Below are 13921 nucleotides of genomic sequence, written 5' to 3'. Positions count from 1 at the left end.
ATATGTGCACACATCCTTTTGTCCTTGCCACGCCATTGTTGAACTTGTCTGAAATACACTAGGTAAAAGCATTAGTCCAACAAGAGATATGTTGACATTAATTACCAAAATCACCCAGGGAGAACTTGTGCTTTTTGAATCGAACGTTGTGGAACTGAACCGGGCGGTTCTCGTGTCCGTGCAAATCGCCCGCACACTCCGCGTGAACGAGTAGCTGGATGTCGAGGACAACTAGGGTGTGGAGACACACGTCGGCACCTATAACTAGTTTGCACTAGCAGCCAAAGACAATGAGGCCATCTCTTTCCGCGAGTATTGATAGTTTCTCTTTATGTTGTTGTTTTAGGGATCTTTTGCTGCGTAAAAATATATATTTATGAAAGTTGCCTGACATTCATAATTTGGGTCAGTCGAACATTTCAGGCGGTTGGATGAATATCCTATGTCTCCTAACCCTTCTTCTTTTTACCCAGCAGACCACCGCACAGGCCGCACGGATCTTCCCCAACATGCAGTTGGATAAACATACTGTATGGACGAAAATTATGTGTCACGGGTAGGATGGCTGAGTTTGGTTTGATCACAGGCGGTAGCACGTGTTAGTGAGGGTGCGTTCCGTTGGTTGGGTTTGCGGCATGCAGGAGCGATCATGTGAGGGTGCGGTGCAACCGCGACAGCCATGCGCAAGTGTACGTCCTTTTCATTTTTGAACTAGCAAGATACCCATGCATTGCATGAAACATCAAGATGATTTTTTTACAAAACACCTATTGTGATTGACCCAAGCGGGAGTAATCCCATGTGTAAAAACTAATGATATCTCAAGAAAGAGTAGAGATAAGGTGAGGAGGAGTGGGGCGTGGTAGTGATTGGTTGTCGGACTGAGCAAAGTCATGGGAATGAACGACGCCAGCAGTGGCCAGCATGCCAGATTGTTCCAGAGGCTTCCTTTTTTAGTTGCTCAACAATGAGGTTGTGGGAGATAAAGATGTACGAGGGAAGGTCTTACACTACTGCAGGATCCTGCTAATGCGACACTACGATCAAAGACCCTTTGACAAAACTATGTGCGATGCATTAGTCACAAACGATGATGTAAATAAACCCGTCAAAAAAGGTGCAAAACATTTGTAATGACGGATGCATCAAACACATTTCCAATTTTAGTTTCATGTGCGATGCATGGCATACGGTTCAGTTCAATGAACTGTTTGCAATGAGGAAGAAGAATAGAAACAGGTAGCCAGATGAAGGCATGTGCGATATACGGCATACAGTTCACTCAAATTAACTGTTTGTGATGGGGAGGAACAACAGAAACGGGCAGCTAGATAAAGGTGTGTGCGATTGAAGGCATACACTTCAGAAGGATTAACTGTTTGCGATTAGGCAACATAACAGAATCGGCCAGCCAGATCAAAGTGTCTGTGATTGATGGCATACACTTCACACGGATGACCTGCTTGCGATTAGCCACAACAAACAGAAACAATTAGACAGATCAACTTGTGTGTGCTAGACGGGCACACATTCTAATTAAAAGAAGCATGCGCGATGGTAATAACAAGCGCGCAACAAGATGTGTGCTTGCATTGCCTATTGCGGTGCACCCTATGGTGCAAACGCCACGTACGCGTCCGAGAAAGCTTGCCCACGTTACGTCATCCGGGAATAGTGCCGCACTTAGTAATTATAGAACCGCCAATAAATTTTGAGCCTGCGTCCCGTCACATTCCAATTACTACCATGCTATATTTAATAGCAAACCTGTTCACACCGATCAAAACCTAAACAGTTTCCCACTTAGGAGCGTATTAGTACTTGGTTATAAATACTACTACTCCAAGATGACTACACATTCCTCCTCAACTCCTCATCCACAAAAACAAACAAGTCACTCATCATTGTTCCCTTGCATCTGCCATGGCCAGCGTGAGTTCTGGGTCGAGAGATTGCCACCAGGGGGAGGCGAGCATGGAAGCGGAAGCACGAGAGATGTCCGCCTCAATGCGAAAGCAGACGACATGTCCCGCCACGCGGCCATAGCAGCACAGAGGTCCCGTCGCACCGTCGAAACAGCACGGAGGTCCCGCCGCACCGTCGATGCAGCAGACTAGTCTGGCCGCACCACGAAAGCAGCAGAGATGTCCCGCCGCACCGTGAATGCAGCAGAGATATCATCCCGCACCGCGGTGGCATGGGAAAATGTCTCGCGGGCAGGCGAGGACTCTTACAGGCGCATGCATGTGTCAGGACGGGTTTTCCAATAAAATATTTATTGAAAAATCAACCATTTTATGCGACCAGTATAGAAAAATCCTCCTTACTGGTAGACAAATCCTTGATACAAAAATCCAGAAGTACTAAATATTATACAAGGTTGAGCTGAGGATGCTCAACAATTTATTACAAGCATGACGATATTATACATAAAGGCGGATATGACACAAGGAGTATGGTGGCATAACTACTGACTCGTAATAAAAGTGGTGGTGGTTATGTCACCGTCAAGTGGGTGACATGACTCCTAAATCTTACAGCTCATCAAGCATTGGAGTGAGGCTTGATGATTTTATTTTGGGTAGCGGAAGCGTATATAATACAAGTGACCGACTCCAGGATCGCACGGGACTGACTAGGACTTCTCTAGGCGTCGGACTTGCTATCGCACTCTTCATCCATAAGACCGCCTTCGTCAACATCTGGCCAAATCAACAAGCCAGGTGAGTACTTTGAATGTACTCACAAGATAGTTTGGACATAAGATATAACAAATGCAAACATGATGCACATGATTAGACTAGTAATGCACACTCAGATAATAAATTTGCACTGCATGTTAAATAAAAAGGAAGTCAGGCGGTAGTCCTCCTGAAATCCCAATAAAATAACTGAAGACCAATCGGGTGTCTGAAGCGACGCCTCGAAAGGTAAAAATAAATTAACATGCCGCAGTCGGGCGTCAGGGCGACACCACATAAAGGGCTTATATTGAAATATAAACGACAATGCGTGCCACAGTCGGACGTCTAAGCGACATCTCGAAAAGGGCTTATATCAAAAGTAAATAAAATGGATGCCACAGTCGGATGTCTGAGCGACATCACATAGAGGGCTTATATCAAAAGTAAATAACGAGAATGCCACAATCAGACGTCTGAGCGACATCACATAAAGGGCTTATATCAAAAGTAAATAACAAGAATGCCACAGTCGGACGTCTGAGCGATATCACATAAAGGGCTTATATCAAAAGTAAATAACAAGAATGCCACAGTCGGACGTCTGAGCGACATCACATAAAGGGCTTATATCAAAAGTAAATAACAAGAATGCCACAGTCAGACGTCTGAGCGACATCACATAAAGGGCTTGTATTTCACCATTCGAATTCAAGTAGCTCATAAATTTAAATCATTCCAAAGAAATACTCAATACATAATAATAAATTGGTTAGTCCATCCACAGGAAATAACATTCAGCCGGGTTTAGCACTCATGTTTATTCACCGGAGATTGTCACCGAGACTGACACTGAGACTAACGCTGAGACGGACCTTGAGACTGACACTGATACTGACATTAACATGTTGATCACAGTCCTTGACCATGGACACGGTTACTCGACTGGTTTTGACTCTGCAAAGTTTGTACTCCTTACCCAAAACCAACGGATTTCCGTAGTCACAAAGGACTAGTTCCATTTACGTTATTTTAGAAGAAACACATCTAACCAGTACACACCCATTCCACATTCTGCTGCCAGGAATCATCCTAGGCAACGTTCAAGAAAAACTCTAAGATGGGGAGGCCACAACCTCGAGTAGCATGGGATCAAATTTATATCGTGCACTCTAAGGGGTGCCCCCCTCTCGGTCCCAACCAGAAACACCCATGCCCCCTGACCGGATGACGGGCTTTAATCCAGGGCCATGGAACCGTCATCACGGCCCTTCTATTTGGTGTGTACAAGGAAAGAGGTTTGCAACTGACTAGACCGCATTCTTTGCAGAAGACATGTGGCAGCATGAAAAGGGGACGAACGGGAACATGACTTGATCCACGTTAATACTGGAGTGAAACAGTTGACATGAGACTGGCATGCTTCAACAATACCAGCTTGCAACCTATCATGCCACCACATGATCTGGTTATCTCACCATCATATGAACACATCAAATTTCGAAGCTCACTTCTAGCTTGCCTTGCATGCAATATAACGTTCACTAATGCTTATATAAACATGCCATGAGAAAACTACTCAAAAAACATGCAAAACACTCATCATATCAAATGTTCAAACATGCTTGCCTAGTTCGGAGTAGTCAGAGTCTAGCTCGGTGAAGTTTGCAGCTCTGTCACCTTCTTTGGTACCTACGTTATAAAAGAAATCGGATACTAACGTAAATACCGTGCGTGCATAAAACTTGTTCCAAATATTTTTCAAATAACTATGATAAAAAACTAGATAGAAAAATAAAGATGACAGAAAAAGAATCAACTCAAAATCATCTTTTGTTTAAAAGTTATAAGGGTTTTAGTCCAGGGACTAATTTGTGATGAAACAGAAACTTTCCAAGGGCTAGATTAAAAAAACACAGAAAACGTTATTTGCGGACTCATGGAGCTCTCCCGCGTCTGTGGGTGGTGGAGTTGTTCGTCGGCGAGCACCATGTCGACGGCGGCCTTCACTCCGGTGGACGGTGGTTTCTATCGAGGATGGATCTCACCGAGGAGGGCTGCAATCGTCAAATTGGGACTCGGGTTAGAAGAGTGGGTGCACTAGGAGGCTACTGGCACAGTCTAGGAGGCGGGGGTGCTCTCACCAGAGAGAATCTTGCCGGAGCCCGAAGCGGATCGGGGCGGCCGGAGTGGGGGAAGAAGGCTCTCCCAAGGCCTTCTGATGAGCGTGGCGGGGTTCTGAGGCGAGGAGGGGAAGTGTTGGGTTGAGAACAAGCTCGGGGCCTCCATTTATAGCTAGCTCGAGGCGGTTGCCGAGAAAGGGATCACTCCGGCGAGTGATTATGGCGAGGCAGAGGTTGGACGGGGGATTTAGGTGACTGGGCATCTTCATGTTGGTCCACTGGCACCATTCAACGTCTAAACCTGGTCCGATTTGGTCTGCTCCCGTGGTTTCAACGGAACGGAGCTCACGGGCTCGTCGGCGGCAGAGAGCGTGCTCTGCGCCTCTCAGGCCACGGTGACTATTCTGTAGCACGCAGGGGGAAGAAGACGGCCACGCGGAGGCTCCTGGTGGTGTGGGCAGTGCTGGACAACGTCGTATGGCAGGGCTGGCCCCTGTTGGCCACCACCGCGGAAGACGCCGGCTTTGGCGAGACACGTCGCCACCGACGCTCGCGCTGTCCAAATGAGCATGCGGCGCACTGGATAAGAAGGGGGAGCAGTGAGCAAGGCGCCAACGCGTGCACTGGCGAGATTGACACCGCGGTTCTGAAGAAAACGACACTGTCGACTGAACTGAACACTGAACTCTGAATCTTGACAGAAACAGTGTCGGCCACCTGTTCGACAAAATGATTTAGGCACGTGGAAAATTTTTCTAGAGTTGGGACTTGGTGAAGTGATCTCTTGATGCATCTAGAGGCTGCCTTATTTATCTTAGATTTTTAGGAAAAGAAGAGGAATGGATTTCACCAAAAATGGCAAATCTGGTCAAAACTTGCAACAAGTACATTTTGAAAATTTTGAACTGTGGACCAGCAGATCTTGATGGATCTAGGTTGAGGGTACTAAGGAGTAGCTAGGGTAATTTTCTTGGGCTCAGAAACTTAAGGGATCTGGTACTTCCTTTGTAAATCCCAAGAGTCCAAAATAAATTACAGAAAAATGTTTGAGGATAAAATAAATATAAATAAAATCTAAAAGAGGTTGAAACTTGCTGGAATTGGATGTTTGACTTGACCCTAAGTAGGGGGGTGGGTTTTGGAAGAAATATTTCAACATATGTCATGGCAAAAGAGAAATCATTGAATGGGAAAGAATAGATCCATAATCCATAGGAATTATTTTAATAGAATGAATTGTAAAAACTTTCCAAGATTATTTGTGTTGAGCCAATACAAGATGAAAAACCCTCAAGACCCAAAAATCCAGGTTGAGAAGAACACATAAATCATTTGTCACAAAAGATTTGAGAAGGAGAGGCTTTAGAAAAGAAAAAAATTAAATAACCTCCTTCTAATTAATTAAAGAATTTGATGAAAACCAAATAAAAGTTTTGGAGTGTTACAACACCTACCCCCTTAGGAAAAATCTCATCCCTGAGATTTCAGCTGATCCTCAAATAAGTGCGGGTACTCTGCCCGAAGGAAATCCTCTCTTTCCCATGTTGCTTCATCCTCAGTGTGATTGCTCCACTGAACCCTGAGAAACTTAATTGTCTTCTGACGAGTCCTTCTTGCAGACTCCTCCAATATTTTTATTGGATGTTCCCTATAGGTGAGGTCATGTTGCACGTCAATGCTCTCATGAGATACATGCTTTTCTGGGTTGCTTACACATTTCCTCAACTGTGAGACGTGGAACATGTCGTGGACGTCTAACAGCTCTTTGGTTGGTCTAGCTGGTAGGCTACTGTGCCTCTTCGTGCAATCACACAGAAGGGACCAATAAACCGTGGTGCTAGCTTTCCTTTAACTTTGAACCGTTGCAGGCCCCTCATAGGAGATACGCGTAGATACACATATTCACCGGGTTCAAAGCTGACTTCACGATGTTTTTGATCGTAATAACTCTTTTGTCGGCTCTGGGTTGTCTTGAGTCGATCCCTGATTAGTCTAACTTTCTCCTCAGCTTCCTTGAGTATGTCGGGGCCGAAGATACGATTGTCTCCTGTTTCCGACCAATTTAATGGGGTATGGCATCTTCGCCCGTACAAGGCTTCAAAAGGTGCCATTTGCAGACTGGCTTGGTAACTGTTGTTGTATGTGAACTCGGCATACGACAAGCTTTCTTCCCAACTGGTTCCATAGGTGAGAACACATGCTCTCAGCATGTCCTCTAGAATTTGGTTCAAACGTTTAGTTTGTCATCCAGTCTGGGGGTGGTATGCTGTATTGAAAACTAGTTGAGTTCCCAGAGCTTGTTGTAAGTGGTCCCAAAATCTAGAGATAAATTGAGTGCCTTTGTCCGATATTATAGTCTTTGGAATCCCATGCAGACAAACTATACGGGAGAGATAAAGTTTGGCAAGCTTCTGAGTGGTGTGGGTTGTCTTTACTGGGATGAAATGTGCCACCTTAGTTAATCTATCTGTGATGACCCATATGGCATCATTTCCGTGTCGTGACCGAGGTAGTCCGACAATAAAATCCATTCCAATTTCGTCCCATTTCCACTCAGGTATCATGTTTGGCTATAATAGTCCTCCTAGTTTTTGGTGCTCGGCTTTTATGCGCTGACATGAATCACAACATGCAATGAATGTGGCTATATCCCTCTTCATACTGTGCCACCAAATTTTTTCTTGAATGTCCTTGTACATTTTGGTTCCTCCAGGATGGATTGAATATGGAGCGGTGTGGCCTTCGGCTAGAATTTTCTGTTTGAGGCCCTCTATATTTGGTACGCAAAGTCTGTCTCCGTACCATAATATTCCCTTATCGTCTATGACGAATTCTGAGGCCTTGCCCAAACTCACTTTTCTTTTTATGCCTTCAATGCTGGGGTGTCCATGCTGAGCCTCCTTAATCTATTCCATTAGGGTGGGCTGTATTTCCAAATTTGACACATTGCCCTCAGTGACCATCACCAAGTTGAGTTTGGCGAACTCCTGCTGAAATTCAGGTCTCAAGTTCTGTAGATTGTCGTTGCCCGAGCTGGGGTTTCGACTAAGAGCATCTGCCACTACATTCGCCTTTCCCGGATGGTAGTGAATGCCAACATCATAATCTTTCACTAATTCCAACCAGTGCCGTTGTCGTAAATTGAGTTCTGGTTGTGTGAAAATATATTTGAGGCTTTTATGGTCTGTATATATTTCACAACGATTCCCAAGCAAAAAGTGCCTCCACTCTTTGAGTGCATGAATGACTGCTGCTAATTCCAAGTCATGAGTAGGATAATTCTCTTCATGCTTTCGTAGTTGCCTGGAAGCGTATGCGACTACTTTTCCCTCTTGCATTAATACGCATCCGAGGCCCTTCCGGGATGCGTCACAATACACTTCAAAACTTTTTTGTATGTCTGGCACAACCAATACTTGTGCTGTTGTTAATTTCCTTTTGAGTTCTTGGAAACTTTTCTCGCAAGCTTCAGTCCATACAAATTTCTTATCCTTCTTGAGTAACTGGGTCATTGTTTTTGCTATGGTGGAGAACCCCTCAATAAACCTTCGGTAATATCCAGCCATTCCTAGGAAACTTCGTACATCTATTACGTTGGCTGGTGGTTTCTAGCCAAGTACGGCCTTGACTTTTTGTGGGTCTACGGCAACACCTTCTTGGGTTAATACATGGCCTAGAAAACCAACCTGTCTTAACCAAAATTCACATTTGCTGAATTTGGTGTATTGATGTTTCCTTAATTCACCCAGTACAACTCTGAGATGTTCAACATGTTCTTCTGGTGTCTTAGAGTATACCAGAATATCATCAATGAACACCACAACAAATTTGTCCATAAATTTCATAAACACTTTGTTCATGAGGTGGACAAAATATGCGGGGGCGTTTGTGAGTCCAAACGGCATTACTATAAATTCATATAATCCGTATTGGGAGTTGAATGCTGTCTTAGGGATGTCTTCTGTCCGTACCTTTAAATGATGATACCCCGACCTTAAATCAATTTTCGAGAAAACCTTGGCTTGTGCGAGTTGGTCAAATAAATCATTTATCCGTGGCATCGGATATTTGTCTTTGATGGTGACCGTGTTGAGTGCTCGATAGTCTATACATAATCTCAGTGTCCCATCCTTTTTCTTGGCAAATAATACTGGTGAACCCCAAGATGAGGAGCTGGCTCGTATAAATCCTTTGTCCAGTAATTCTTTTATTCGCTTCTTTAATTCTACCAACTCGGAGGGTGCTATTCTATAGGGTTTCTTGTGAATGGGGGTGGTTCCAGGTGCTAGTTCAATGATGAACTCTATTTCCCGGTCTGGTGGCATGCCTGGTAGTCATTCGGGAAATATGTGAGGGAACTCACACACAACTGGAACTTTTCTTAACTCTGAAATGTCCACCTTGTTCAACCTTGGTTGCCGTGATATTGGTCTTTCTTGAGCTGCAATTTTTATCGTCTTCCCGTGATGATGAGTGAGAATTACAGTCCGATTGAAGCAGTCGATAAATCCCTTGTTGGTGGTTAACCAGTCCATTCCAAGGATAACATCCAGTCCCTTATTTTCCAATACAATGAGGTTTGCCTGAAACTTTAGTCCCTCAAAATCAATAACCACACCTTGGCAGTAACTCTGAGTGATTTTCTTAATCCCGGGGGACTTGATGATCATGGATTTTTCCAAGGGAAGCATCAAAAAATCATGTTGTAAAGCAAATTTCTTTGAAATGAACGAGTGAGAAGCTTCAGAATCAAACAAAACCGTGGCAAGTATTGTGTTCATAGGGAACATATCCGGGGCATTCTGTGCTTCCTCCTTGGTCACATGGTTCAAGTGACCCTTCTTGTGATTGTTATTGGGGTTGAAGTTGTTACGCTTGGGTGTTGAATTATTTCCACTGTTGTTCGGCTTGGGGGCCGAGTTTCTTGGTTTTGGGCACTGTTTGGCATAGTGTCCTTCTTCTCCAAAAGCGTAGCAAGTAACACCTGGCAATATGTAAAATCCTTGTCCCTTGCATGAAATTTTTTGTTTGGGCGTGGAACATTGGTCGTGGATTTGTTTGCTCCATTCTTCTAAAAAGCAGTCTTGTTCCGGTTGTTGCGAGCATGAGTAGTCTTGTCCCTTTTGCGCTTGCGAAAATCCTCCAAGCTACGGTGCTCATTTTCCAATGTAATGGCTTTGTCCACAAGTGTTTTGAAATCCGGAAAGGTGTGTACGACCAGCTGGCATTTAAGTGTTGGTGCCAAACCATCCAAATTTTTTTCCATCTTTTTATTTTCAGTCATATGCTCTTCGTTGGCATAACGAGATAATTGAGTAAACTAACTATTGTACTCAGTCACTGTCATGCTTCTCTGCTTGAGGTCATCAAACTCCCTTTTCTTGATCTTCATAATGCTTCTGGGAATGTGCGCCCCACGAAAACCTTCTTTAAATTCTTCGCAGGTGATGTTATTTTCATTGGGGTGCATGTGTAGGAAATTTTCCCACCATGATGCAGCTGCTCTAGTGAGGTAGTGAGGTGCGTAAAGTACCTTCTCACGGTCCGAACATTGTGCAATAATTAATTTCCTTTCAATGTCTTGAAGCCAATCATCGGCCTCAAGAGGTCTATCAGTGTGAGAGAACATTGGGGGACGTGTCTTTTGTAGTTCAGGCAATTTGGAATGCTGCTGATATGGTCCACGGTGATTTCCCATATTGATAACTGTAGGACCTTGAGAAGAGGTATCTAGAGGGGGGGTGATTAGACACAAAGTACCAAAGTTGCAGTTTTTAAGGTTCTTTAAGTTTAAGTGGAGTTTAGGCACAATTTCAACATTCACAATACATATCAAGCAAGCATGCAAAGAGTATATGAGCAGCGGAAAGTAAAGCATGCAACTTGCAAGAAAGTAAAGGGACGGGTTTGGAGGATTCAAACGCAATTGGAGACACGGATGTTTTTGGCGTGGTTCCGATAGGTGGTGCTATCGTACATCCACGTTGATGGAGACTTCAACCCACGAAGGGTAATGGCTGCGTGAGTCCACAGAGGGCTCCACCCACGAAGGGTCCACGAAGAAGCAACCTTGTCAGTCCCACCATGGCCGTCGCCCACGAAGGACTTGCCTCACTAGCGGTAGATCTTCACGAAGTAGGCGACCTCCTTGCCCTTACAAACTCCTTGGTTCAACTCCACCATCTTGTCGGAGGCTCCCAAGTGACACCTAGCCAATCTAGGAGACACCACTCTCCAAGAAGTAACAAATGGTGCGTTGATGATGAAATCCTTGCTCTTGTGCTTCAAATGATAGTCTTCCCAACACTCAACTCTCTCTCATAGGTTTTGGATCTGGTGGAAAGAAGATTTGAGTGGAAAGCAACTTGGGGAAGGCTAGAGATCAAGATTCATATGGTAGGAATGGAATATCCTGGTCTCAACACATGAGTAGGTAGTTCTCTCTCAGAAAATGTATGCTGGAAGTGTAGGTTCATTCTGATGGCTCTCTCCACGAATGAAGAGGAGGTGGAGGGGTATATATAGCCTCCACACAAAATCTAACCATTATACACAATCTACCAAACTCGGTGGGACCGAATCGTTAAACTCGGTCAGACCGATTTAGCAAGTAATGTGACCGTTAGGGTTTTCGGTGGGACCGAAATGCAACTCGGTGAGACCGATTCGGTGAGGGTTAGGGCATAACGTAATCTCGGTAAGACCGATTACAGAAACTCGGTGAGACCGATTTTGGTAATAAGCTTTCCAGAGAGTTGGTCAGGAAAACTCAGTGGGACCGATTACACAAACTCGGTTGGACCGATTTTGGTAATAAGTTATCTAGAGAATTTGCATTGTAATCTCGGTAGTACCGATTGCTCAGCCTCGGTGAGACCGATTTTGATAATGGACATACACAGAGAGATTACAATCCCATCTCGGTGAGACCGAGATCCATATGAGTAAGACCGATTTGCTTAGGGTTTGTGGCATTGGCTATGACTTATGGAATCGGTGGTGCCAGATAGGAAAAATCGGTGTGACCGATTTTGGCTTTGGGTTTAGGTCATTTGTGGATGTGGGAAAGTAGTTGAGGGTTTTGGAGCATATCACTAAGCACATGAAGCAAGAGGCTCATTAAGCAACACCTCATCCCTCCTTGATAGTATTGGCTTTTCCTATAGACTCAATGTGATCTTGGACCACTAAAATGTAAAATGAAGAGCCTTGAGCTTGAAGCTTGAGCCAATCCTTTGTCCTTAGCATCTTAAAGGAGTTCCCACGTCCTTTAGTCCATGCCACTCCATTTTTGAACTTATCTGAAATATACTAGATAAAAGTGTTAGTCCAACAAGAGATATGTTGACATTAATTACCAAAACCATTTAGGGAGCACTTGTGCTTTCAATCTCCCCCTTTTTGGTAATTGATGGCAACATATATCAAAGCTTTAGATAAAGATATAAATAATACAAGTAAAGCTTTGGAAAGACATGTAACAAACATAGGCTCCCCCTACATGTATGCAATCATGTGAATATGGGATGTAAGAGCATGTGAGAGCATAAACATGATAGAGTAGGCAATGTGTTACATGTATCTTGTCCATATGCATCACAGCAAAGAATGTTGAAGAAAATGCCTTCATGCTCATGAGTCCTTCTTGCAAATAATATGTACATCAACAAGAATTCTTCATACACATGATTGTGATGCATATACTTACCTTGTGGTCTTGAGTTGTCTTAGGATGAAATGAACCCGTGTAAACATGGTTAGATAACACAGATACATCTACTAGCCAGAGCAAACGGAAGAAACCACAAGAATACCAAGACTGGGATGACATGTAGAGAGTGAGTACTAAGTACCACATAGAATTAGACATGTCCCCAAGAGTAAAGATATGCAATGAATTTAAATGATCTCTTTCCCTTAGATGTCTTGCTCCCCCTGAATCTAGCCCCCCTCAAGAAATCTCGCCCGTAGGTTACTGATGGGATGCTAGCTTCCGGTATACAGGAAAAACATGGTGCAGAGCACGAACAAGATGTGCTAACACATATCCCTTATATTTATTGGTTCTACAGAAGATGTATGATAAAGAGCTGGCATTAAGTCATGCAACGCGCTCAGGCTTTATAAGAGGAAAGACTCTCGCCAGTATAGATTGAACGTACGGCGCTTGCTTACAAGACTGCTACTGAAAAAGGCTACCTCTTCAAACTGCTGAATGCCCTATTCCATCTATCTTTCCCTGAAAAAGCGTATACTTTTGTTCTATAAGCAAATAAGCATGGGATACTGGGAGAAGATAGGGAACAGAAAATCATAGCTGAAAGAAAATAGAGCTAAAAGATATGAATGATGATCAGAGCTGATGCATGCTAATGCAAATAGGCACAACAAAACATATGAACATGTCTCTCCCCTCAAGAAGACATGTGGACATCTCTCCTCTTGAACACCAAGCATCTGGGATCCTTGAGAAATACTTTCTACTTAAGTATTCTCTCCCCCTGGAGATCTATCTCTTCCCTTTTAGGGTCTCTCCCCCTAGAAGGTCTCTCTCCCCCTTTAGGAGATCCTCTCTCTCTCTCTCTCTCTTTAAATGATAAGCTTTGATGTTCTCTCTCTCCCCCTTTGACATCAATTTCCAAGAAGGATCTTCTGGAATCTGTCGAATGGGTTTGGTCCTTGAGACACAGAACAAAGCAATGATAAAAATGTGGTGCTTGTAGAGGGCAAGATTCATTGAGTGGAGCTGTATCAGAAGAAACACAGAATTATGTGGCAAACTGTTTTCCCTGTTATGAAATCGGTGGCACCGGGTGGTATGCTTCGGTCTTACCGAAAGGATTCGGTTGGGCCGAAAATAACAAATCGGTGAAACCGAGTTCATCACAGAGAAAACACTTGTCAACTCAGCTTACTAGACTAGTAAGATCTCACAAAGATTTGCAAGGAATTTACTGAAAGATTTGCAATGAATTGGAATGCAGAAAATGCAGAACAAACAAAAAAAAGAAATCTAGATGAAGTTTTTTTGAAAGGGGAAACAAATATGCATGATACAAATGCAAAAACACATAAAAGAACACAAGAGAACTTCATCTAGAGATGGTCGGCGACAAA

The sequence above is a fragment of the Triticum aestivum genome, chromosome 3B (assembly GCF_018294505.1).
Source record: "Triticum aestivum cultivar Chinese Spring chromosome 3B, IWGSC CS RefSeq v2.1, whole genome shotgun sequence".
Lineage (NCBI taxonomy): Eukaryota > Viridiplantae > Streptophyta > Magnoliopsida > Poales > Poaceae > Triticum > Triticum aestivum.
This window is presented reverse-complemented; position numbering follows the sequence as displayed.